Source organism: Lichenostomus cassidix, chromosome 2 (assembly GCF_008360975.1).
Source record: "Lichenostomus cassidix isolate B80296 chromosome 2, HeHo_3.0, whole genome shotgun sequence".
In the NCBI taxonomy this organism is placed as follows: domain Eukaryota; kingdom Metazoa; phylum Chordata; class Aves; order Passeriformes; family Meliphagidae; genus Lichenostomus; species Lichenostomus cassidix.
The window spans coordinates 118,421,680-118,448,656 of record NC_139482.1 but is presented as its reverse complement, the minus strand read 5'-3'; the positions used below and the strand labels follow the sequence as shown (position 1 = coordinate 118,448,656).

Here is a 26,977-nt window from a genome sequence, read left to right as displayed (position 1 = left end):
ATTTGGCTTACTTGTTCCTTAATACCTTACACAAGGCTGTTTCTGAAGACTAGTGGCAAAATGAATACTTAATAAAATGTGAGATTCAAGAGCTGGGGTCTGAGCCCAGATAGCTGTTAGCAGAACTGACCTGGAAAAGAAAGGAAAAAGAAGAAACTGTAATCACAATTGCATTTGCCTAAATTCTTCTCCAAAGTGATGATACAGTGTCTGTTTCAGCACATTACTCTGAAACTGCTATCACAGATATTTGGTATCCAGTAAAACACTACTCCCTAATCTGTTAATTCCAGATAAATAAACAGCTGAATAATGTTTTCAACAATAATATATGGTGAAGTAGAGATGCAACTACTGTCCCTGGGGTATTGTAAGATTCTTAATGTTGCCAATTATATCTTCAGAGCAAGGGTTTGGTTTGATTTTGTTTCATTCGAGCAGACTGTGGTCTGTAAACAGGCTGGATAACCTTACATACTCAAAAATCCCTGGAGACTTTATTGAGCTCATTTGCATTTTCTTTAGCGGTACCTCTTAGCAGCATTGTATAGTAACTGCATTAAAAATCTACAGTGATCAGAGATGTGGAATATTAAAAAGCCCCACAAATTGTGCTGTATCATCCTGTGTACTGACTTATTGTCTAAAATGCCACTCACCTCACAGATGCTCTATTTCATATTGGTCAGATGAGAGGCAAATTCAACAAGGTTCAACTTCTAACCGACATGAATGACAGTTATGTGCATACATTTATTTTATGTTGTGTTTTGTGTGTATGCCTACACAATGCTGTGTATTATATTTGCATATAAACATACATAAGCAAGTTACTGAGCATTTGTGTGATGCACAGGCCCAGATCTGTTGGGTTTTTATGGCTGTGTAAGTCATGGATGCCTCTGCTGATGCCAGTCAAGTCACAATACTGTAAAACTGACATGTTTAAAAGGACACCTAATTGAGTGTTTTGTATACAGAGACACGCACACCCACATTTATCATCAAAGGCTCTGCAATGACTTGAAACACAGATTTTCTTCTCCATAACCAATATTACAAATAGCCCTCAAACATCGCGCATGATCATATTTTCACTTAAAAGCTACTGCTGATGTTGCAGAATAATTTAACTGCTACTTGTGTGAATACAGCCAGATTTAGCTTGCTGTGACAGCTTATAACTGATTTTTCCACCACTTCTCCTCTATGCACACTGCCATCTGCAAAGAGTTTAGGTTTTAAAGGCTGAAACTAAAGCTGCACTGGAAGAGTCATACCCGAAATGTTGTTAAAATTATGCACCATAAAACAGGTTCTCAAGTTGACTATCAAACCCTTGAACTCTTGCTAAGGTCAGGCTGCCCCCACTCACATAAGATTTGTAGCAAAGTGAATAATGCTTTATGCAAATAACTTGAGACAATCCTAATATGTAAGCCTACCTGTAAGTAGCTGTGATTTTGTGAAAGAGACACTCCTGTTTTGTTCCCGCAGATAACGTCCCTTACATAGCAGTTCCAATTGGTTTCCATGGTAGCCAACAGCATCTTTAAGCCAGGACACTGAGCTTCACTCTGTGTTGCCTGGACTTAAACTCACCACCTTTCCTCCAGCACAGACAGCCTTGGCAATTGTATGTGTCAGTGTGGACATGTGTACATAATCACACATGTGCACTTCTGCTCAAGAACATCATGTAATTCTCAACCCTGGCATTTTCAGCTCTCAAAAAAGTAATTAAAGGGGATTTTTCATGATTCCCACAGCAACTTCGGTCTGTCTCTCCTGCCAATATGAATGGAACATGAATTTTTATTTCCTTGAATCATTTTATGTCTACCCTGGATTAAATTATATTTGAAGAGTTTATATAGGAACAGAGGAGGTTCTAGAACATGACTGTAAATCCACAGACAAGTTTACTGTTAAATTCTAGCCTGAAATGTACTCATGCTCCTGTTGAGTTTCGATGATATCTCACTGCTAATGAGATATAATAAAAAGCCTCTAAAATCCTGAATTGCAAAGAAAAGGTAAATAATTACAAACAATGGTTCTTTCTAAAAATCCCAGCAAATAGTAGGTTCCAAGAAGCACAGGAAGATATGCTTCTTCATGTGCAGCACAGTGAAGCCTTGGAGCAACTTGCTTCAGGATGCAGTGGGAATAAAAATGATGTGTTCAAGTGTTTGGACAAGTTAATGGGAAAAAATAATTACAGCAATTAAATACAAATATATAGCTTCTGGTACAGGGAATCCCTGAATTGCCTGGAGTGGATCCCGGACAAATATCATTCTGTGCTTGTCCTATTCTTATACTTTACCCCAAGTATCCACTATTTTCCACTACTAGGGTGCCAAGCCTAGTATACCTATGACTTAGTGCAGCACAGCTGCTTTCTTTCTTAAAGAATTTAACCATTGGCAGTTTTTGGGCCTCATAGTGGGTAGTATAAGAGAGATGAATTCCTGTTAAGAACTTCAGCCAAGATTTTTAGAGGTTGGGTCATAAATCCATGTTCAGGAACCTTAGTAAAAAAGGTCTGATCAAAAGTATTGAGTAAACAGCAGCTGCTAGTGAAGCCAGCAGTCCATTTTATTTTTCTCCATATGTGGGCATTCCAAAGTCAGACATAGGCTCATGTAAAATTTGTGCGCTAAATCCCAAACTATATTCTGTGCAAAACTCTGCTCAGATGTTTCCTAACCTGGAGTCACCTAGATTGCAGAAACACATGGTCTTTTAAAAGCATTTCCTCCATGCTGAAAGCCCAGTACCATGCAAGGCACCCCTTCACTGCAGTTGTCCAAACTGCTTCAATGGGATCTCAGAATTCATCTCCCAGACTTGGAGAGCTTTGAGTGGCATAGCTAAGGATCAACTGTTTCTTCTAAAAGCTGGCCAGAGGAAGAAGAAATAAATAACTTCTAGGACTTGCAACCATATACCCACTGGGTAGCTTTCTTCTCACTGTGGCTGCTCAAACCCATTCATTTGAACATAATATTCCAACAGTGATTATTCTGTGTAGAAACACAATAGGGTTAATGCACAAAAATACTGAAAAATTTGGTGAGTTACATACAGCACACAAGAAAGTGCAGAATTCTGTATCCTAGAAGCATGGTGGCTAGTGCAGGTATCCCAGAAAAATTTTCATATTTTCTGGGGAAATGTGCATGGCCCTATACATGTACTCTCTTAGTATGAAACCATACATAAGCTAGGTACAAAAGGACTGCTTTAGAAATGTATTAAAGGCATAGTTCCAGAAGCAGGATTACCTGGGCTCTTGTGGGATGGAAGAGTCTAGACTTCTTCAATTTTTTAAGGAAGCTCTTCTGCCCTGCTCCACCTTTCCTGCAATGGAATCAGATGGTATGGAAGTTATACCCAACTACAATTTGTCTCAGGATTGCAATACTAAAAATAGTTCCCCTCAGGGGTAACCAGAACAGAGGATAGAGTGCAGGTGAGACAGACAAAAGATCATAATTGACTCAATTCGTCACAGGGCTTTACAATTTGTCAGATTGTTGTCATCACTATCACTTGCCTCCAGAAGAAGATTAATGGTTGAAATAATTGTCAGTCTCAAATGTGTGTTTCTTCACTTACACCCCCTCCCAAAACACTGATTTTTCTTGTTTACTATTTCTTCTAAGGTAACTCCCTCATTAGTGGTTGCACAGTAATCCAGTACCAAACAAAGTCAGTGCAATAAAAAGACATGTGTTTTACCCAAGCAGAAGAGCTGGTTAGAGTTGTCATAGCTAATTTTTAATTAGCTATGACAACTTTATTTTTAATTTTAATTTTTTTTAGTATCCCAAAATTAAATAAAGTAGACCAAAAAATCCAACAAATGAAAACCCAGTATATTTGTCATGTCATGCTTAAGGAAAAAGAAAACAAAGCCAGCAAAAGTTTTTCCAAGCTAGAGCCTAATAAGACGATTTAATGCACCAAGAAGCTGTGGTTCTTCCCTTCTCAGCTGCCAGTTGGCCAAGAGTTCCAACTCCAGCACAGTAAACAAGTGATTGCTGAGTCTGGGAAGAGCTCAACACACCAGACAGCTGGAAAATAGGGGCAAATAAAGGCAGGAAAATCAACAGATTTTACCAGTCTGCACAAGGTAGGTAATGCCATCCTCAGCAGAAGAAAACATGCTAAGGAGGGAGCATATATGGAATTTATAAGGCTTTAAAAGTGTGAGAACTCAGAGAGCAATGTGCTCTCAGAACTTGTGCTGACTTCACATTTTTGGACAGAGTTCAATTTCACTGCTGAAAAAATTTGAGGTAAACCATCCAATACTTAACAAAAATTGAAAAATGCCAAAAATTTAGAAAGCAGAATGTCTCATAGCTTTCAATGTTAATTATTAGCAAAATGATGACCAGTGGTCATCTTTAAGTCCCTCCCTCTTACCTAATGATCATCTTTGCTCCTACTCAAAACTTTCAGCCTGAAAAAATTGCAATAACCAAGAATGAAGGATTTCAATGACTCCCACGTTAAACTTACCAATATCAGGAAAACTTTAACTATGAAGGTTCAATATTACTGTTTCCCCCTTTGAGTATGCCTGTAATATTGCACATAGTCAAGGTATCACTTGCCTAAAAAAACAACTATGTTCATGATGTTGTTCTGGACAGAGCGTGGGAATACACATAGTTTAACATACAGATTCATTTTTTCCTAGAGAGTCAAGGAAGCAACAGCCCCTGTAGCCCTTTTAGATTTATAACAACAAAGTATCAGCAAATCCCATAACACTTTAGGAAAACATTTTATTTAACCCTTTTGTGATCTCATCTCAGACATAATGAGGAGAATATTTGGCAGCAGAAAGAGCAGACACATTGCAGGACCAGCTATATCTCTTCACCGCAATTTTTATATAGTAGCAAGGACCTTTCAGTCTCACTTCTTCTGTTCTCACTGAGAAAAGAAGCCAACATCCTTAGCTTGCCTCATATATAATTAACTTTAGAGAGTTACACCTGCTAAGACAATTAACCTCAAAGAAATTGGCATCTCATGTAAGGACATACAAATCAACAGGTAGGGCAATGCAGCCATAATAGCTGGCAGGCTCATTCAAGGCACTCTTGATCATAAATCATGACATAGTCATAACACCTAAGGTAAGCACACGGAGTTTTAAGTCACCAAAATAATGATAAAGCAGAATTCATTGCATAGAGAATACATTTGCTGAAGTCAAGTTTTCTTAGTGTTGTCTTGGGTGTAGCTATTATGTTCTCCTGCCCATGGGAGTGACTTTAATACCAATATCCACCCTTTAAAAAGTGTATGTAGACATGCATACATGATGTTGATAAGTAGAATCAAATATATATGTATATGCACACATAATTCTATATCTAAATTCTTGTTACTCGGCCTAAGTTAGAGATATCATGGATTAAAAGCCAAATAAGACCAGAGTAAACCAGTATACTTATAAACATGACCTACAGATAACAATTCAAATGTAGCTACATTAAAAAAAAAAGGATAAAAGAAGGAATGTTAACATACTTATCCCATCAACCCAAACCACTTGCCATTCTTTTTCTAGGTGCCAAAGGCCCATAAGCTCCTCACTCTACTGCCAAAACCTCTAATTCACCTCCTGAAAACATCTGTGTCTCACATCCTGTGTCAGTTAAAGACAAAAAAATTATAGAGAATACTGAAAAAGTGAGGAGAGAGTGAAAACTGAAATGTAATATTGAGAAAGGCCAAGAGAGAAGAGTTAATGTGGGGTGGTGAGCTGCTGGAAGACATCATGATTACATTGCAGGTCAGAACGATCACGCAAGATGCATAAAAATCCCAGTAGCAGGTGTAGGTCCTGTACTGATGTTGCTGAGGGTGTCCAGTGATAAAGAAAAGCGAGTTCATGTCTTTCCGAGCAGAGCTATTTTGGGCAGAGTCAGTGGTACCATCTGAGAGTCCCACTGCACAGCAGGCTGTTCAGTTATTGACTAGTTGTAATTGTGTTGTCCCAAGGATAGGCAAAATTGAGTGTTGTAGCAGTGGCAGAAAGATTTGGGGGAGGAAGGAAGGAAAAGGCATGGTACTTCGTAGAACAAGAAGGTATTAGACAAATTTTAGGAAAGCAAAAGAGGTTGAGGGCATTAAAGTGGATCAGCAAGGAGTTGAAAGGTCTTCAAAGAAAGAGTAAAGGTTTGGAGGGGCTAGGAAAAGGTCTTAGGGGAACATCCATCCTTGATCCATCTCAAGGAGGTTTTCACAAAAGTCACATTTTGGAAAAAAAAAATTGGGCTGCAGAGCCTGCTAGATGTGGCATTTCTGAAAGGCTGTGGGTCAGAAAAGAGATCCCTGATCCTTTTGCCAGTCTGTTCCTCTCTGTACTTTCTCTTCAACTGTGGCACAGGAGGATCTTGTTCATCATACTCAAGGCTTGCCCCTTTCTCTCTGAGTACCCACCACTCTCCTCCACTGCCCTTTAACACAGCAGCCACATTCCCTCTCTCTACTGAGACAGTCCCTTGGCACTGCCCAGACTGAGCACGAAAGGGCAAGGGACACAGGGCAGAGGAAAGGGTCAGGACTGAAAGAGACAGAGTGGAAGTCTGGCTGGAAAAGCATTTGCTGCTTCTGATGCCATCATGGGCCTGAGTACGCCTTTAGTCCTCCTTTGCCTCTCCCTGTCCAAGGGTGACCTTCTGTAGCAGCAAAGGAAAACTCCCAACAGATAGTCTCATCTGCTGTCCTTAGGCTGACACTTACCCAAAATCTCCTGTCATGGCAAATGTAATTATTATTTACTCTCAGTGGTAATTTAGGGCACTGAATCTTTTCCAAGATTGTGTCAGTAAAGTTGAATTTTAGAGGGACTGGAGCAGGAAGTTGTACTGTTTGCCTGGCTGGCTTACTTTGTTTTTATTTGAATTCCATATTCGGTTGAAGGGAAGGATAAATAGTTTCACTCTTCATTCTGGTATCAATGAGTGGGAAGGTAGAACCTGGTTAGGTAGACTAATGTGAAAGGCAGAGCTATTCCTTCTTCTGTACCTTCCTAAGGGATTCAGAATATTTTTTATAGTTGGCCCATTCTCTTCCCAAGGCTGTACACATAGTTCTAAAAAAAGGACAGAAATGCCATTTTGCAACTAGTTTCGAAACTTGTTGTTATTCTGCACTTTAATAAATCCAAGGCCTTTCTAACATTTTCTTCAAACTGGATGCTATCAGAGAGTCACTTTTACATTGAAAAATCTGAATTTGTAAAAGAACTGTAGTAAGAGCTGTTGTCTGACATGCAGTCCAACAATTGGCTCCACAGAGGCAGCTAGAAGCTGTGCTCCAACTGCAGGTGATGCAGCTTCCAAGGACAGGTTCACATCCAGCAAAAACCTCTGGAAGGAGCAATCCATCCTTTTCCCTTGCTCTGCTCACATGGTTCTTGTTCCTGCTGACTCTTTTGCATAAACATTAGCTGACCACTTTGGGATTTTTTTAGTGGCTAAATTTTACTAAGGTTTAATCAGACCATAAAGCTATGAAAATGCAAGTGCTGGCACAAGAAAAGGCACAGAATCATTGAGCCAAGGGAGATAAAAAATATATGTCTTCCTTCAGAGACAATCTCACCTTAAATAGGCTCAAGTTGGTCCTAAAATCAAATTTTGGAACTCATACAAACTCAGCACGAGTCACACTGGAGAAATTTTTCAACAGTCACCTACGCTGGGATGGCACTAGGGACAGAAACTGTACCACTAATGTGCAGTTGTCCTACTGCAGGATATGAGACGTGACCCTGAGATGCTGAGAGGGGCATCGAGAGGCAATCTTCAGATAACAAGCATTATTTTTAGGTTTTAGCCCAGATGCTATTTAAACCAGTCTCATCAACAATAAAAAATTTTTCAGTGGAGTTGAGCTTGATTTCCTCATAATGATAGACTTTGACTGAGGTTAGAGTCTCTGCCACGTTTGTTTGAGACTTGAGGAGGCTGACCTTTCCTGTCAGGAACTCCATAAATAACTTTGGCTTATGCTGGAGGTATATTCTGCCAAAGGGTGCCCTTTTGAAGACATCTTCTTTGGGTGTCAAGAAGGCCAAGATGGTATTTTCCATATAAATGAGTATTGAGGTTTTTAAACCCCCTGTAAGGGTTTTTAAACCTGATTACACCCACTATATGCTTTCTTGACTTTACTTCATAGGTGGTAAAAGGGTCTGCCTGAACTTTCTCAGAAGAAAAAGAAACAACATTTTATATATATGTAAATATATACATGAACATATACAATCCATGTTGTATTATATTTAAGATTTTTCCTATTAGCTGAGAGTCCCTGACCAAAAGAAACAAGCTTTTAACATGTAGTTTTTCCAGAAGCAGCTGACAGCCTGACTGAGCTTCGTGCTTTTACAGCCTCTCCCTGCAGTGGGACCAAGCAGACAGATCATTTCACTGAAATAAATCATGTTTACCCTTCTACAAAAATTCCTTTCACACAAACCAATCCACAGCTAGGTTTTAAGACAGCAGTACCTGCATTATAAGTAGCAATGTGATGGCTGATCAATAGCTGTGTCACAGAACTAATAAATAAAGACATGCCAACAAACAATTAATTGCAGAACTTGATCCCTGTCTGTCTTGTGCTGATGTGAAATCCCCCCAGGTGAAAGTGGTGGAATTCACGCCTAGTTTAGAAGCAATTTTGAGCTAGAGATCTGATCATCTCTCCTGTGATCTTTCTCAGGAAAAACAAGAGAGGTATTTTATCACTGAGTGACAGTAATCATTGGCATATCCATCAGGCCTTTTTTAAACCTCTTCACTTGTACCGAGTTACTTACTAAAATAAAAATTGGTCATTTTTATTGGGACAGCATAGTATCCTGCATTTTTTTTTCATTCAACTGTTATTCCCAAAATTAGCACAATGTAAGGCAGCCTGTGTTAACTCTTTCTTATGCTAAACAGCCCTTGTTAGTTTAACAGAACAAAAGCTTTGATTGTAAGTGCAAATATGTGTGAGAATCTAGAGTCAAAGCACATTGGTGGCTTTTTTTTTTTTTCTGAATGACTTGCTTTGGTGCAAGTTTCCAAATAAAGATTTAATTGCACCCACTTGCATCAATAACAATATCAAAGCACATAAGTTATAAAAACAGAAGATGCATACACAATGGCTATTTCAGAGTCTGTTTTAAAAACAGATTAGACACAGTTATAATGATCATTTCTTCAAAAGAACTTAGAGATTATGAGAAACAGAACAGACTGCGGATTTTAATTGAAAATTCACTCCAAATTCTTTGTATCACTCTACCCCAGCTTGGTCTCCTTCACAGCTTTTAACAAAATAGTTAATGAGCGGGTTTAAGAGGGGGGATTTGAAACCTGGAGATAAATACAGTTGCAATACCCAGTTCTTAATGTTGCAGTGCCTGTGGTACCTTTGGATGATCTCATTTCCTGCACTTACACTTTGACGTAATCACACTTAGCACCTGTAAGTACAACTCAGCAATTCATTCCAGCAGCCCAGACACACTTCATGGGCCCCTCACATTTGAAAATAGCTATCTGTACCTTTCCAAGGAGAAATCTCACTGCCATATACTGGAAAGTCCTTTGTGATTCAGAAATTTTAATTTCTCTTTCAAGAGAGTAAAAAATAAGCAAAAAGAAGAGAGCATCTTTTTATCTTTTGAATATTAATAATCTCAAAGGCTTTTGTGTAGATCATGGATATTCCCTGAAGGTGTTCTGATAAACATTGTACAATACAGTACATATTAAAAAGAAATTACATCAGTAATGCTTTTGACAAACAGGCCTAAATTTCAACCTCACCTAGCAAAACCAGAAGTGTTTAACTAGTACAATTCAATAGTTGTTAGATCAAGATATGAACACACTTGTGTTTCTCTACATACTGTTTGTTGAAAGGTCAGGAATATATTGAAAAATATGTAAAAAGTTTATATACTGATTGACAGAAAGTACTCCTTTATGAATGTGCTATATTAACTAGGTCACATCATTTTTGATTATGCAAAGATTGTATTTTCTGAGATTCTTTATTTCCACAAGCAGAATGACATTGCAGACCTCCCAGGCAAGGCCCTTCATCTACCATGTTTTCTGAAGACTCATTGGAGTTGGATTTGGATTGTTTTGGCAAAGCAAGAGTCACTGCAGAGAGTGCCTCCCATCCAAATTAAGCCTCATGTCTTGTCCACAGGGTGAGATCTGGACCACTTTGATTCTTGCTAAACACAGATTTGGTTTCTCACAGTCCCAAGCTCTGTGTCAGGGCACAGCATGGCTTTGCTGTCACAGTCCCTTCAGCTGTTTACAAACTCTGTGTTGGCCTGGGGCCCCAATCCTGGGCACCCCAGTTTTATGGAGAAGACATCCCCTGTATCCATATAGTACACATACTGAGTTTGCTTCCACAAAAAAGTCTGTCCCAACACTTTAGGAGATGGAAAAATCCTTTTGGAAAAATTGTTGCCTCCTAAATTTATTTGACTTCTTACCCTTCTTAAACTTAGAGCTGGTTTCTATCCACAGTTTCAGTCATTGCAAATTTCTCTGAGGGGATTAAGCATTTTAATCATACTGACATAAAAATATTCAGTGATATGTCCATTGCATAACTGATAATAAAAATTGAAATATTCTAAAAATATCAGCTAATTTAGACTATCAAGGACACTTTCAAGGATATCGAAGGATTAGCAGTCCCAGCCAAAGATAGCCAGGTGGCCAATTCAAACACATTAAAAAACCCTTCTAAAAAGTAACAAAACACTGCGGTTTTACATCAGATTGTATTTCTGAGCAGTTCTGTCACCATCTTTTTTTATATAACAAGCAGTCTCAGAAACAAGTTGAGAGATCACCTACATCTCCCACAAGAAGAAGTGCTGGCCTGGCAGGAGCTGGGATGGATGTGCTCCCTACACTCCCTGTGGAGCTGCTTGGCCTCCTCTGCCAGGCTGCCCTGGCACACTGGTGTGGGATGAGCAGGGACACCTCTCAGCAAAGCTACTGGGGGGAAAGACAGGGAGAAAAACCTTTACAGTGCACAGGGTTGGAACAGCAACATAGTTTGCTCATGATGGACTTATCCTTAGTTACTTGAGTCTCAGGCAAAGGAGTGTATCTCCCTATATAAACCTAATTCACCTACTGTCACAAAGGGGAAGCATGCAGGCTACCCCACATGACAAGGGCCCTGATGCAATTTTTCCTAACTTTGGTGCGTGGCAAGGAAGCTAAATAGGTGTCAGACAGAGGGAGGTGTGAAAAATGGGGTGCCTGACATGCTGGTGTGTCCCCTCCAGGGTCAATGAGCATGGGCCAGGAAAGCACCTTATGTCTAATGTTGCCACTGAGATCACCACTCCTAATAATTTCCCTTCGCTTCCATACTCTCCCCAAAGCATCTTACTATTGCTTCCCTGATTTTAGATGCAATGCATTATCTTTGAAAAAATAAACTAACAGCGGGAGAAGCATGTGCTGTTTCAAAGAGGAGGTGATTGAGTATCTTGGAAACCTTTGAACAAAATAGCAGAAATTCTACCAAATCACCTATTGGTTTTATTTACCTGCTGTTCTGGGGCTGGGAGGTTTCAAAGTCAAATGACTGCAATGAGCCTTTAAAATCCATATTTGGGTAGATAAAGAGAGAGAGTGCTGAGCATTTCTATTGTCTCCACCTTGTAAGTGATAGGCAAATGTCTTCCAGGAGCTGAGCAGCCACTCACTCAGGTAAAGAAGTTGGTGGCTTTGGCGAGTATAAATAAAATGTGGGACTGAGAGTTAGGTCTGGGAGGGACCCCAGCATAGAGGAGTCGCACACTTTCTGCCTTTACATTTTCAAAAATAGCAGTGAAAACTGTCGTGTCCCGTCCTCCTGCCCTGTATTGCTTGATTTCTCATTTAAAACACAGAACTAATGAAACTTAAAGGAAAAGTATCTAAATTAATAAAGGCTATTGGCAGAAGAGGGAGAACATTTTTGGGCTCCAAGTCAAATTGAAATGAGCACAGTGACACTTTGCTAACCAAACCATGCGGCTAACCTCAAAGGCAGAAGAGTGAGGTGCTACACTTAAAAAATGCATTGTAGAGGTTTTCTCATTTTACATATGTAGGGACAAGCCCAGCAGGACAACACTGGTGTGCAGCCAGGAGATTACTCTGAATTCACACCAGAACTGCACAGCAGAATTAGTATCACAGTCTCTGGGGAACAGCTCCCTTTTGGTCAAAGTATTTTACAGATAGGTTGCCAGGAACTGAAATCCAGTGGAAACAGCAGCTCCCAAAGTAGGACTCACCCTCTGGGAAAGAAGGGGGGTATGAGAGAGACTGGCAGGGCTGCAAACTGAGATGAGCGACTGTAATCCTGAATGCTGGATGCTGGATGAGTTGGGAGGAAAGGGGAGAGAAGGGTCATGAATGGTAGAACTCACTTGGGAGAGGGGCACAGGAAAAATAGTTTGGGAAATGCTGCAGTAGAAGCCTTTTTTTTTTTTTTTTCAAATCCCTCCTTTTCCATTGTTGCTTCATTGAACAAAAGCAGCCCATGCAAAGAAAAGGGCTTAAAACTAAAAGGCCTGACACATATTTCCTCATCTCAGTATCAAATATCTCCTACGATATTTACAGTTCTTATACCATAAATAGAAATACTTGAACACGGAGCTCATTTCCTGGTTTCTCAGAAAATGACATCCGCTTCCTTCTTGCCAGTTTCCCACATCTCTCTGTGCTTAATGCTGGTGGCCTGTCTTTCCCCACCATTGTATTGGTTCTCTTTTCGAGCAGCCACTGACCCACATTTGGTAACCTTTGCCCTTCCATTTGATCAGAGCCAAAATGCCACCTTTAGAAAACTAATGTACCAGAGAAAATGGAAATATGAAGCTGGGCAACCCACCATGCTGTTATCTTACCCTGTTTCCACTGAGGTTTATTTTCTGGAACTCACCTGTTGATTTTAAATTCATGAAAAATTTTCTAAAGGAACTGCAGCATCTGAAGGCTCAGGATCTCCTTAGCAGCAGAGCCCCTTTTAAAACTGAACCTCTATCAATGTGGTAAATTTGAGGCAGAGCAATTATTTACTGAAAAAGAATAGCACTTTACCTGCAGGCTTCTTTGATGTCTTCCTGTCATTACTAGAAATTTCATTGAATTATCTTCCATCCCCCAAATCAGCTTTCCTCTGACACAAGAGAGCTTCACCTTCTTTTTGATCCTACAAGTGAAGCGATGTGGAAATGATTGAGAGTGACGTCACACGTTCAGCATTATGATTTAAATTTAGGATGGAGCAGAAGGAGGGGAAAAAACTACATGCATCCATGATTACTGTGTTTGGGTCATTCAGATGCAGGCTTAGAAATGTCTTTTCTCAGTGAATATGGAATATACCATGGAATCTTTTAATAGGAACTATTCTTTGCCCTCATATATACATATACATATATATATATGTATATCAAAAACTTTGGCTTCTTCCCTAGTCTTTCATTGTTTATGTGACTTTTTGATTGCTGTTGTCAGTACCAGAGGTAATAGTATTTTGGTGATGCTGTATGTAAATTAGTTTTAGACCTTTCAAAAGAGAAGCATATGTTTCCATAAACTCCCTTTTATCATCACAAATTGAGTACCCAGAGATTGAAAAACTCATAACCGCTGAGTTTAAAATATTCACCCATAATTATTACTAATTATTGTAAAATCCAGGTAAGTGGAATGTGACCTTTTTAGAATGAGCATTTATACACTGGAAAAATTGAATAGGTAAATCAAGGGTCAGAGAAAACAGCTTGAAGGGAGAAACTTAAGGAAGTATATATGCTTAGCTCATTAAAACAGAAGACTAAGAGGGGACTGGACAACTTTGAATGAGGAGGCCACCAGGAAGAAAGCTCCTCACTTCCCCAGCAGAACTGGGGGCAGTACCAGAGGCTGGTGCTGGAGGTGGAATGACAAGGTGGTACATTAATGTTTTCTGAGCTGAAGTAATATTCCACTGGAACTCACTACCAGGAAAATACCATCTCCACATGTCATGAAGAATACAAGAAGCCTCTTTTAGGAGACTTAAATTAGTCAGGCAATTTTGCTTTATTCTCTGATTTTTACTGCATTCACAGAATCACAAAATCATTCAGGTTGGAGAAGAGGTCTAAGGTCTAAGACCATAGAGCTCAGATCAGAGGAAACTGGGAAAAATGTGATACATGGGATTGTTTGTTCACTTTGAATTGTATTAACTTAGAGAGGCTGTGGCAATATATTTTTTTAAATTTATTATTTTTCTAATTTTTATTTTATTTTTTTTTATTTTTAAGTCAGAGATCACTGAAATCTGAAGAGTTTTCCTAGAAGAATTTTATGTCAGTATGAGCAGTGAGGGTTGAGGACACAACAGAGCATACAGAAACATCATAGCGGGCAAAAAAAGTGACATGAGACCTATACAGAAAGTTCAGTTCTTTGAACTTTCAAGCAAGATAATAGATACATACGTTTTCTTAAATAGAAGTCAATATCTTTTGCCACCAATGAATAACATTAGTCTCTAACCTCTGATTCAGCAGTAAGCTCATACTGAAAGTATATAAATATTTCTCTGTATGTGAATACCTAGATTCATACACAGTCTCTGACTTGCAGTATTCATTAAATCTCCCTTGCACCACACACATACACCACCAGCAGATAAATGAAAGAGACAAAAATGTTCAGCCTCAAGCCTCATTTCAGTGTTTTCCTTGCTCCTCCAGGGATATTTATGTCTTGGTAAGGCAAGGACAGCCATTTCCATGCCTGAAAACATGTGCTCAAACTCAGGGCACATGAAGTGGGGTAGGACTTGGATGTTTTCTCAGAGGGAAAAAGTGTGGTAGTTCTCTATCGTGCAGCACAAGCTTCAGTCTACAGTGAACTTTAGCAACCAAGTAAACAGACATTAGCCAAAAAGACAAACCTATCACAAACTAATAATCTGACTTTGGAAGAACCTGTTTGTACTAATTCACAGCTGATACTGTTGCTAACATGCAAAAGCCTCCTCAGAGTTCTCTGCTGTACAGCACAAGACGTTGCAAACTCTGAAGGTGATTTACAATTAGGATACTGACTAATCCATCTTGCTGCAATTGTTTACTGCCTTCCCAAGTAGTCCTTTAACTTGATCATTAAAGAACATCAAAGTAAGATGTGTTCTTTATGAAAGCCATGTTTCCAAATGGAATAATTTGGGAAGAGTTATACAATAACAAATTTCAAAAAAATAAAGATACATACTATATATCATATATTAACAATAATGCAGATATTTGCATTAGTTTCACCATCTAGTAAATATAAAAGATAGCATGCAAATTTATTTTGCCCCTTTCTAGACACCTCTTGGTACGTTTAGTTAGAGAGATGACAACCTGTCAATCTTCAGGGCCAAAAGCTGGCAATAGGATGAGGACCCTTCCTGATCTGTGCTAGACAAATGGAAACACTTGCTGGAGTTGCAGTACGCTTCCAGTGGGAATTTCCATACAGTGTCAACCCAATGCAGAGCATGTAACACGTGCAGTTGCTTCTGCACAATGAGAGGTTTTCTAGAACTCTAAGTCCCAGGGCCATTTTTGCTCTGTTTTTAAATCCCCGTGACGGTACCCAGGCTTCCTTCTTTGCTGCCAGTTTTTTTGCATATCTGCCCTGGTTTTCTTAAGCTTACCAGACCATATGTCTTTGATGGATCCACCCCATTGTATATCCCACCAGTCCCTGGGCTGCAGCCTTGAATCCAACTGCTGTAGAAATTTAATTTGAGCCATATATTTTCTGGGACAGAAATTCCATACTTCTTTAAAGGCATCCAGTGAAAAAGAAGTCTCTGAACTTAGACATTGACTTCAATGAGGATTTTGCCTGCGTATGCACAGCAGAACTGAGCTATTAACTGCTGATAAAGGACTAGCTCTTTGAAATATGATTTTTACTTTGATGGTTTTTTAAGGAGGAAGTTAAAAGTATTTAAAAGAATATTTAGATTCAATGATCAAGTATTCAAGGCACTTAGAAGTTCTCAAATTAAGGTGTCATTTAATAAGGCGTGGGTCACATACAAGTTTAACAATATAGTCGGGGAGAATTCTGAAGAGAATTTTGAGGTTTCCCAGATTATCATCCTTCTGGTTGAAGTAATTTGCCTGAGATTTTATATGGTTTCAACAGTTTTGGCACCATCTATTTAGTTTTATGCACATAGCTTGAAAAAAAAAAAGGAACATTGAAAAATTAACAAGACCTTGATGTTCCCCATCAGAAGAGTGTAGCAGACCTGGATTCCTAGCTTCTTAAACAAAATTCAGTAGGATATTTTGCTGTTTGTAGAGAAGCTACTAAGGGATGCAGAAGAGAACTCTACCAAGATAGCTATTTATTTCTTAGTCAGGGGCAGAATGTTCACAGCTATTGCACTTTAAAAATCACTTTTCTATTTCTAAGCTATCCCAATGTCCTTTGACTCTTATCAACCTCATTCATCTACCTTGTCTGTTTTGCATGTTTATCTGTGCCTCTTTGAAAACTTGCCTTTCTGTATTAGTTAGGTTGTATTAGTTAGGTTGTTTCTTCCTCCTCCTTCTGTTTTGTGGCAGACAATGTGTTAAATTAATGCACTATTTTTTTTCCAAGTCTAGTAAATATCAAGTAATGCCAGGGGAGATCTGTACCTCCCTTGCAGCTCTGGGAAGGTACACAATCGACCCAGCTGACATGTCAGAGCTGTCTGTGGATGGAACATATTCAGTGCACTGGAATTTTTTGCAACTCTGCAATTTTCAAATATATATACCTCAGCCAGCTGTAGATAGATTTTCAAAAGGATGTAGAGGAATAATACATTTTTATTCCTTGTTGCCAAGTTTTGTCTCTTATTGGGAGTATTGTTTTGTATAAATAATTAAACACTGAAGCCAAAGCGAGACTGTTTTTTTAGACCCAATGGTCATTGCATTTCTCTGGTCTATTGCTCATATCCCTGTTTTGGGTTGAACAGCACATCAATTTTTAAACTGGTATTGTAGATTTCAGGTAAATGATGTAACCAGCAGGCTTTTCGCACATTTCCATAAAAACAATTCCAGGAGATCATTTATTTGTTCTAACGTCAACCAAGGAAATTTTCATTCCTTGGCCACACGTAGCCTTGAAAAGTGTACCTTCTATAAATAAAACCAGTACAGGTTAATATTAGTAGGAACAGATTGAAATAATTCTTGTCATCTTAACAGAAGAATCAAACAGTCTTCATTCTTAAATGTCTGAAGATCTAAATTAAAATCCTTGTCTTTCAAACACTCGCATAGCTGGGTCTTTAATCTGCTCCTGTTGAGACTATTTTTTCTCCTCTTTTCCACTGCACACATCAAGCTTCAAGTTCGTTACAGAAGATCAGTTTGCCATATTAGAAGACAACAAAATAGTATACTATGGCCATCTGTGTTTGTTCCATAATAAACAGGAGGTTCTTAACCAAGATTTTTGTAATTCAAAGGAAATTCTCAGCTGAAAACACAATTAATTTCCTGATGCTGGAGACATATAAAATAACAGAGGATGACCAGTCTCTGTTCTCTTTTGGACACATATAGATGCCATCTGTGATGCTCTGCTAGCTACTGCTGCAAAAGAGGGAAATCAGGACCAATGGTCACCTGAGAAGTGACTGTGTGGTGTCACCATCTCTGTGCACTTTGGGGACAGGCTGAGTTTTTACAACCTGGCTGTGTTAGATGTCAAACATGGAAAGAAGTAGGCTTTTTCAAGGAGAACCTTCTAGTACTGCTGACCTTATTTGAAGTGAATCTCTCTAAACATTAGGAATGGCAGAAGGAGATAGAGGGGGAGAAAATGAATGCTATACCTCCCATATAATTTTTACCATTTCTTTCATAAAAAGAAGTTAAAGCACAAGTCACTTGATTTTACAATTTTTATAGCACACATTTTTTGGGAAAACACTGCAAGACCTGCAAGTTTTTGGGAATAATGTAGCAAAATCTGGAGAAAAGTTGGTGTGTTTATGCTGTGTTTTGTAACCAACCACTAATTCCCTAAATTAGTTTCTAGTTAACTCTCTCTTTGTGTGAGTATGTAATCAGCTGCTGAGTCAAATATTTTACTGACTTCAATTTGTGCTAAGTATGCTAGTCAAATGCTGTGGTGATGTGCATTAAATGAGTTGCAAAGGAGTGATTGAGTTATGCAGTCTCCCCAATGGACCGCTAATAAAAAACTTTATACCTTATGAACCATCATAACTCTGTATATGCCACATGAAATAAGGTATTAAAATGTTTTAGAGAGCTTTAAAACTTTTATTGGTGCTTTTTTGGTATTGCTCCACCTATAAAACTGGACTTCCTTAATTAGTGAGGACCTAGGCTCAGGGGAAAAAAAAGGTATCTGGGAAATACTGGACCCTTTAAATTTTAAGTAATCCAGCTATAGTTAGTTTTGCTACCATACAGTTAATGAAGTATTATTAGACCAAGTGGCCATACATCCTAGGCAGAGCATTCAGGCAGATTAGTCAGTACATCCATTTGGGGTTTCTGATTTAATTTCAAAGTGAATTAGGTTCTTGGTTCAGAGGAATTATTTTACTCTTCCCAGGATCTTGCTGCTCATTTAAAGATCACTGCATACAGGAGTGTTGTTGCGGTGCATGCCTGCAAGTTCTAGTGCTCAAGAGACCAGCTGCAGGGGGCTGTGACAGCCTGGACTGTTTAGGTCATGGAGACCTGTGGAAACCAACCATGAGCCCCTGCGGTTGAAGAAATTATTTCTAGAGACTTCTCCTTTGTTCTCTCTTGAGTTGTGTATCATCGGTTCATTTGAATTGTGTACCCTCCCCTATCATGTAACTATTGGTTTGTATCCCTGTCCCTCTTCCCTCTGACTGTCCCGGTTGGTCTGCGCACCAAACCACTCCCTTTTTCCTTCCCCATATAACCCTTTGTCACTGGCTGTTCGGGGCTCGCAGCCTCCGAACTTCCAGCCCTCAGGTGTCCCCGTCTTCCCGTCCCTTCTCGCCGTCCCTGGACCCTCACCCGAAGACCCTCAAATAAATCCCTGGAAGCCTGCAGACTGCGTGTCGTACATTCTTCTGCCCCACCTCGTTTCCCGCTCGCCTCTGTCCCCCAGGGACTCTGCAGACTGGTCAGTGAGCCTCTCTACCAGGGCACACCCGGCAGGTGCGCGGCGTGGCGGCTCGCCCTTTCTGTGTGGCTTCGGGGCGTGCCGCCTGAACTCAAAAGCGAGAAGCCACAGAGTGTCATTAGCTACTCTATATATCATAACAGGAGCCACTCAGAGCTCTCCTTGCTGCAGATGGATGGGTCAGCAAAGCTCTTGTCAGAAAACATTTCTCACAGAAAGAAGCAGTTGAACATTCCAAATAATTTTAAACTGTAAAGAGTTGCACATGAATACCATGTCCCAGAAAAATAAGGCGGTCATATTTTTTGCAAATGCTGACTTTCCTGCTTCTGATAGTTTGGCTGATGGACGTGTGCTCGAACAGAGCACTGGAGTCTACTCACTTCCAAATGAGGCCTGGAGCCGTAGATATCTGTGATGATCTGAACCTTAACCCTTTCTTACAGCTGGATTTTTGGGCCTTGGCACATACCCACTACAATGCATAGATTTCTTAAGGTGTAACAGGACATAATTATGCAAGTATGCTTACTTTAATGCACAAAATTTGTGACCATGAAACCCTTGAGACAGTTTCTGTTTTATAGTTCTGTGAGTGGAGTGAGGAGTGGGCAAACAGCAGTACCAGCCCCTGCTGACCTGAGCAGCTGACTGGGGTGAGGCAGTTGGAACTTCGAGCTCAGACCACCTCCCATGGCAACACCCTCACCCCATGGCAGCACTGTTGTAGAAACTTTTCTTGTCTCTGACCCCAAAGCTTCATCTCAGCTGTGGGTTTTTTCACATGTTAGTGATACAACTTACATTATGATCCTGTAAATGGTGTTTAACCACGATGCATTTAAATAAATGTATCTTGTTCTTTTCTTTGCTGAATCAGCTAGCTATCATGGTCTCAGTAACAGCTACTCAGACTCCTCTTTCCTTCTGCCTCCAACTTGTTTGCTTTGGCTAAAACAGGCAAAATCAGGGTAATGGGAAAAGGCACAGGGCACTCCTAATGTTTTCCTAACACTTTAAATTGCTTTTAATGTCTGCTGCAGAGAGCAACAGATGAGTTCTCATGGCTGCCTCTGCACCTGCCCCTCACCCACTTTTAGGGCTGAGATGTTACAGAGACGCTAAAGTGTCACACAGGTTTCCCAACACTGTGCCTTCTGAAAGGGATCCAGATAAATGTTGAGGATGTTCTTTTGCTTTGGATACTACTGCAGTGCAAACTACCTCCAGGAAAAGCTACTAGGACAGTGGGAGCAGGACTTTGAACAGGCCCATCACAGGCTACATCTGCACTACAGCTGGAGGCTGCAGAATACCAAATAAGTTTAAAATTGCTGCTAAGAGGGGGGATGGTACTTACTGCAGCAGTGAGACACCAGGACTTTGTCTATTTGATTGCTGCAAGAAGTACTTCACCATTATCAGTACAGAACATCAACTCCAGCTCAAATATAGGTACATACCTCTGATTGCAACATTAAATGAATGTCAGGATCTGAGAGTTGTTTAGCACAAGTTTATTGCTCTCTGAGTATCTCTGTACGAAAAGTGAACCCAGCAAGTTTTCTGTGAAGATTATGTTGAAGTTAGTCAGATTTCCACCCACTAGATCTATGGAGAAGGATCTTTAGGCTAATTTACCTGAAACTGCCAAATTTAACCCTTATGATATCACAGTATTTTCCCTCTGCATGTAAGGCTTGTTAATAGTAAAAATCAGGGCCTGACAAGAACTATTACACAGTTACTTTGTGTGTCACTGATGGTATAAGAACAGAAGTAAAGCATTTTTAGTAGCAACTGAAATACCAACATGTATTTTTAAGATTTGTTGACTAGGCAATAAGGATGTCAGTCCCTCTATCCGTGACTTTGCACTTATCCAATATGCTTTAGTGGAACATACATATGATTTGAAACATCTGCATCACACTTGTGGAGTGTCAGCTGGACACTGACACTTTTCTATATGCAGTTCATAAGTTTTCCCTTGAAGACTCTTCCAGAGACCATCTTTAAGTCAGAGGTGAAAAGGAGAACATGGTCTCTTCAAAAGGAGTTAGGAATGGCTTCCTTAGTCCATAGCATAACAAGAAGCAACATATCATACAGTTCTTTAAAAGAGAAATATCCCTCACTCAAATAAACACCCATATCCTGTTTGCAGGACAAGCCAAAATTTCGTTTTTCTTTGTCCCAGATCCAAATTACTCATCTTTTGGGGACGAAAAGAAAGTTATAATTAAAGTATAAGTGTTCCCAAAACAGTGGCAGATTTCCTAAGAGGCTCTTTTTTCAGGCTGGGCAGAGCATCGTGCGGTGGTACTTCCCTGCCTCCAGCACACATTGCCGCTGTAGTTTCAAGTGCTAAGCTGGCATCACTTCCTGCATGTTCTCTTTTCCTCTGCTCCTTCTGCTGTCTGGCCCTGTGCCTCTTTCCATCTTTGTCTCTCACCTTCCTCCCACACTTGCCTTGTGGCAGAGTCCGTTAGCTGAGGTATTTAACTCACCAAAACTGGGAGAGAAATGCCCATGTTTTTGCTGTCTTTCTTGTCAGCTTGGGAAACTGAGCTGTCTCAGCCAAAATGCTGCCAAATTGAAGCAGTGGTGCCAAAATGAAGCAGTGGGAGAATGTGGCAGAGAGGAGGCAAGGAAGGATATTTGTGAGAGGGAAGCAGGGTCTTCCCCCTTGGTAGTGTTAAGAGATGTTGTGCCTAACTCCTCTTCCTTCAGGTCTGTCACCATCAGAAGCATCTGTGAGGATGGAATCACATCCCCACTGTATTTTACACACCTTCTGCTCCAATTCTTTAACCATGACAAGGTCTCCATTTCAACAAGGAGCTGCTAACTAAAGCTACTGTCTGAGTGCCCAGGAAGCAGCAACTTTTTTTTCCAGTGTTCCCTCTAGAGTTATTAGTATTTCACAGTGGATCCATGGAGTAATAATAGTATCTAGGTAAAACACAGATTTTTAAGTGCACACCTGAGAGCAATTATGTCACCCTTTGTTTCTAAGTTTCCTAAACATGCCAAGCCTTTTGAGCTGCTTTTCTGTTAGCTGCCAGTACCACAGGCGTGACAAGGGATGTGATGAACTTACCATCACCTTCCACCATTTTGAACTCTGCTAATTCAGAATGACCCCCATCATTGTTGAATATCATTTGGAAAGTCACTGCACAGTTGATGTAAGTGATTAACCACATCTGTGTTAAGGCAGAAAATCTAAGCCTGTGCCACCTAAAATCCTAATTATATATTTAACTGCACAAATACAGATAGCAAAAGTGTAGATACCAGATCACATTGCATCCATCAATACATTCCAAGACTAAACCATAGTTGTCCATACTCTTGCAAATGATAAAATAAGAATGATTGTCCTTTTTGTTATTTTCTTTGAGAGCTATGAGGTACTTTGGGAAAAAAAAATAGTGAGCTAAATGAAACAATTTTATTCCAGCTAAAATGTGCCACATATGGCCATAGATACTTACTGATACTTGGGAGAAAGCCCCAAAGGAAGAATTCATTTAGAAATATTTTGTTATGGGATTTGTTAGAGAAGTGTAAAATAACTTCCACTTAACCACTTCCCATCAAAATATGATGGGTTAAAGTTTGATAGTAGTCTGCAAAGTGACTTTAGTGCTTTTCAGGTAGTCTGGAGTCCATAAATAGGATTCAAAAATGTTTAGGCACCCCAGTATCTCCAGGTAGTCTCTGATTCTGTCTAAAGGACCCATTTCATGCAAGATTGCCCTTCCTACATTAGACAAACTTACCATCTTTCTGCAGCTCAGAGTTCTGGTTTTCAAGGCCTTTGGATATTTGGAGATCCTGTTGACATCTCCGGCTCTTCAGCACTGCCTGTCACCACATCTTACTCCCATTGTGGAGCTGTCAGAATGGCTCTGACCCTCTGTCAAGTTACGCAGAGGGACCACAGGCTAAGTGGGTAGCACTGACAGATATGCATTGAAGTTGATCTCGCTGGCAAAGTTAAGAACTATTTTTGACTTTTCATTTTTAATATTCACAAACCAGCAAGAAGTGAACTGGAAAGTGAATAGCTTTCTCAGTAACATTAAGACATTATACTCCCTAAAATGTTTTTTGAAATGTGAATACATACATTTGAATTACTTAGCTAATAATACCCTTATATGTGAGCTCAAAGTTGAGAACATCAGTAAAACTATTGTCCATTAAAATGTCTAAGTGCTTTCTTTCTTGCTTTCTTTTGGCATCTGTCCTGCAATGAAGTACCTTACCTTGAAGTAATCTCCCTTTTACTCAGGGGGACCATCACTTTGACTGGGAGGATGGAGTCACTCAGCAGGAGTGAAAGCAGTACCAAAGCTAATGGCCAGCTTAAGCATATTTGTATATTTGCATATTTAAACAGAGAAAGGAATGGGAAGCATTTCCCCACCCCCCCTTTTTAGTGGCTGTCATTTTGAGCATGGCTAGAGGTAGGATGAGGTTAAAAGTTCAGGAAAGAGAGAGAACACAGAACAACATCCTATGCATTCACTGAAACTATGACAAGGGGCTTAAAACCCTTCCCACGTATTGCCTCATACAGTACTCACCGCAAGTAGTCCCCTAAACTGTCTGGCTGTGGCTACAGCTCATTTCTGAGCCAGGAATGGGGTACGACAGCGCTGAGGCCGGGCAGGCTACTGTGCTTTCAGCACGCTGTGCTGGATGGATGAGAGCTGGCATTCCCAATTAGGGCACTTGCACAAAGCGCCGGCCGGCCGGGCCGTGGCATTGCCATGCAGCCCAGCTCCGCAGCGCAGAGCGCTCCAAGGTGGGCACTGTGCGCCCTGCCCTGAGCTTGGGAGCAACAACCACCAGAGAATTCACACTGATTTGCTGTACGCACTCTCCTCCTCACAGGGAACTGCACACGGGGATTTCTGTACAGCACCATACGGAAAGAATGTGGAAGGACGACTGGTTTCTCCCGGGCTTGTGAGGAGCTGCCATCAGAAAGCAACACTTCCAAGTGGAAGGAGTGAGTAACAGCGTCTCAGCCACAGCAAGCACAGTGTGCCCCAGCAAGGCAGGGAGATGACTCTCTGCAGAGACAGCAGGTATTTGAGATGGCTTATAGTAGAAAAGGGATCTGCTTGTACTTTGCTTGTGGTGGTCCCATCCTTTATTCTGATACAGCCAGAGTAGATTTAATAATGCCCATCAAAAATAATAAATGATTTCATGCAGCAAATTTTGTTTGTGACTAAATGACACGGAAACACAGGATCAGACAATTAGTCTTCCCCACATTTGCTAGCCTTGATTTTCTGAGGTTAGAAATAAAAGAATTAGCATATGTTGACAGCAATAGAGGCCAGAGTGTATATTCTGTGTATTCCTGAATTTCTACATTCCCACTTCCAGCACAAACAATAACCCAGAAACCCTGCCTTTTACTTCTGCATAATCTGTATGTGAGGAATAATTTTTCATTGCAGTTACTGTTGGAGATTGGTACAGTATCATAATTCACTGGATTAATCTAATCCTTGTCTCAAAACTTTGCATGGTAGTACATAGCTGCTGCTGCTACTCAAAGCCTTCTTGAACTATCAAGAAAACTGCTCTGGGCTTATGACTATCACCTGCTTTGTGGGCCACTGTAAGAAGTCTCACATTCTAGAGAATGCTATTAAAAATAATTTGATCACTTTCATCTACAGCTCCCCACTTGCAAACTCCCAGATTTTAGCAGGCACTTTATTTGTTACACTGCTCCCTGAGCTCTTTACCAGGTAGGTAATCAGCCAGAATTTTTTAAAATCAATATTATTGAGGTTTTTGCTTATTGATAAGAGTAGATCTCCTGTACTGAAATAACAACAGTAAGCTTCTAACAGGTGCTGTGATAATTGTTCCTGCAAGTAAAGATCTAATTCATATGATAGTCTGTCATCAACTGGCATTTCATCCTAACTGATTTTTAATGCAATATTGATCTCAGCTTCCATAATTGGCCTCTTCAAATAGTTCACTTTCTTCTTTACATAGAAAGGTAAATGCAGGTTTTGTTTCTTTTAGCCTCTTTTACTAACTGGTATATGCTGCCATGGAATTTAATTCTCTGTAACTTAAATCCTCACAAAGCAAAACCCAACCCAGAATCTACATTTCTAGAGTCTGAAGAAAATATAGTAAACTTGCATTTGATCTTGAAATCCTTATATAAGCCCAGATTTCTTACTTGAGAAAAGAAATAATAAGTGAAGAAAGAATGGCTGTAATTTCCCTATTTTTAAAAAGAGATTATTTGATTGATTCACGCAAAGGGTGTCACTCCTCATATCTCAGATGGAAAAAAAAAAAAAAGATAAAGAACTGCCAATAAAAAAAGGGGGGAAAAAAAAGAAAAAAAGAGAAAAAAGAGGTGCTTGCAGGGTAGGGTTTTGTGATTATCTTTCTGAACAGTTGTATTCTAACCTAAATAAATCAGCAGCCCAGCCACAGATTCAGGAGCTAGGTTAACAAAGACGTATGGTGCTCTGTGACCCTCATCATCCCTGTGCATCTGAAAACAGAACTCAGAACTATAAGGTTACTGTGAATGTGGAAAATGGCAGGCAGTCAGCTCTTTCACCAGACTTAGCAAAATTGTAAGAATAAACAAAAAGAAAAGTAAAAACATGTAATGAGTACTTTGCACATGGATGGGGGAGAGAGGAGAATTTTAGGTCATCTAACAGCTAATGTAAACTACAGGGTGGATTCCTTCCAGAACTAAGCTTGTGATTACATTAATCAGACACACTAGAGCTAATGCTATACATTACACTTCCAGGATTTCAATAGCGGGTTAGAGCTACAAAAGAGGGAAACAGTCCCCAATATTGGGCACACCATTAATAAAAATAAAGAACAGGAAAATAATTGCCGAAACAGCCAGTCGGCTGAGCACCGAGGAAATAGTGAGTGAGCAATTATCAGTTCATAATCGATGTGACCATTACCCTCTTCTCTTTTACAGCACATCTTTTGCACCTGGCACTTCAGGCAAACAGCAGCTGAAAGAGAACTCTGTAACATGTCCATAATAGACTGCTCCCCTGCCTTCAGGAGCAAGTGGCCATTTCAATGGCTGCAGATGTTTGTGTAAGAATGGACACTGCTAGGTACCTTTCTCTGGTAATGCCAGAGTCCTTGTAGTCAACAGCTTGAGCTCTTTAATTCATTATACAGTCTTTATGCTAAAAGGTCTCAAGGAAACACTGATAGCCTTTGCTTCAGATGTTCTCTGTAGACTGTATAAGGGATGTGTTGGTTTAGAAGGTCATATTGATGTCCTGTATTTGCGTGCAGTAAAGACCTTCATTGTATTTTTCTGATTCCATCTGCCTGAATGGATATGCATGTTAGCTGTGTAGCTTGCTGAATTCTGAACACAGAAAAAAACCCCAAGTATGTTATAACTGGTTCTCATTAAACTGCTAAATGGAATACTAAAAGGTAGCTTAAAATCAGGTGCATTTAATAAAGTTGTATTTGAATTGGCACATGCATGGGTCCCATGTGTTTTTCAGTTTGCTAGTGTTGCAAGTTTATCATGTGTATTACCTATGCTTAAATGTTACTTCACTCCAATAAAAACAGGCATCATTTACAATTTCTCTCAAACATTGCTAAGTCCGTGACCCAATTAGTCAGCTAACTGTTTGAGGCAG

The 26,977-nt window shown here is 39.9% G+C and overlaps 1 protein-coding gene across 1 annotated transcript in view; it reads right to left on the bottom strand.

Annotated features, from left to right (window-relative positions):
• The window catches only part of SULF1 (sulfatase 1), a 183,550-nt gene that overhangs the window by 122,767 nt on the left and 33,806 nt on the right, over positions 1–26,977 (bottom strand). The window contains exons 3-4 of the mRNA XM_085052995.1: positions 13,176–13,287; positions 3,291–3,366 (exon numbers count right to left, since the gene is read on the bottom strand). The gene's annotated coding sequence lies outside the window, so the exon portion shown is untranslated. The remainder of the gene's footprint in view (positions 1–3,290; positions 3,367–13,175; positions 13,288–26,977) is intronic.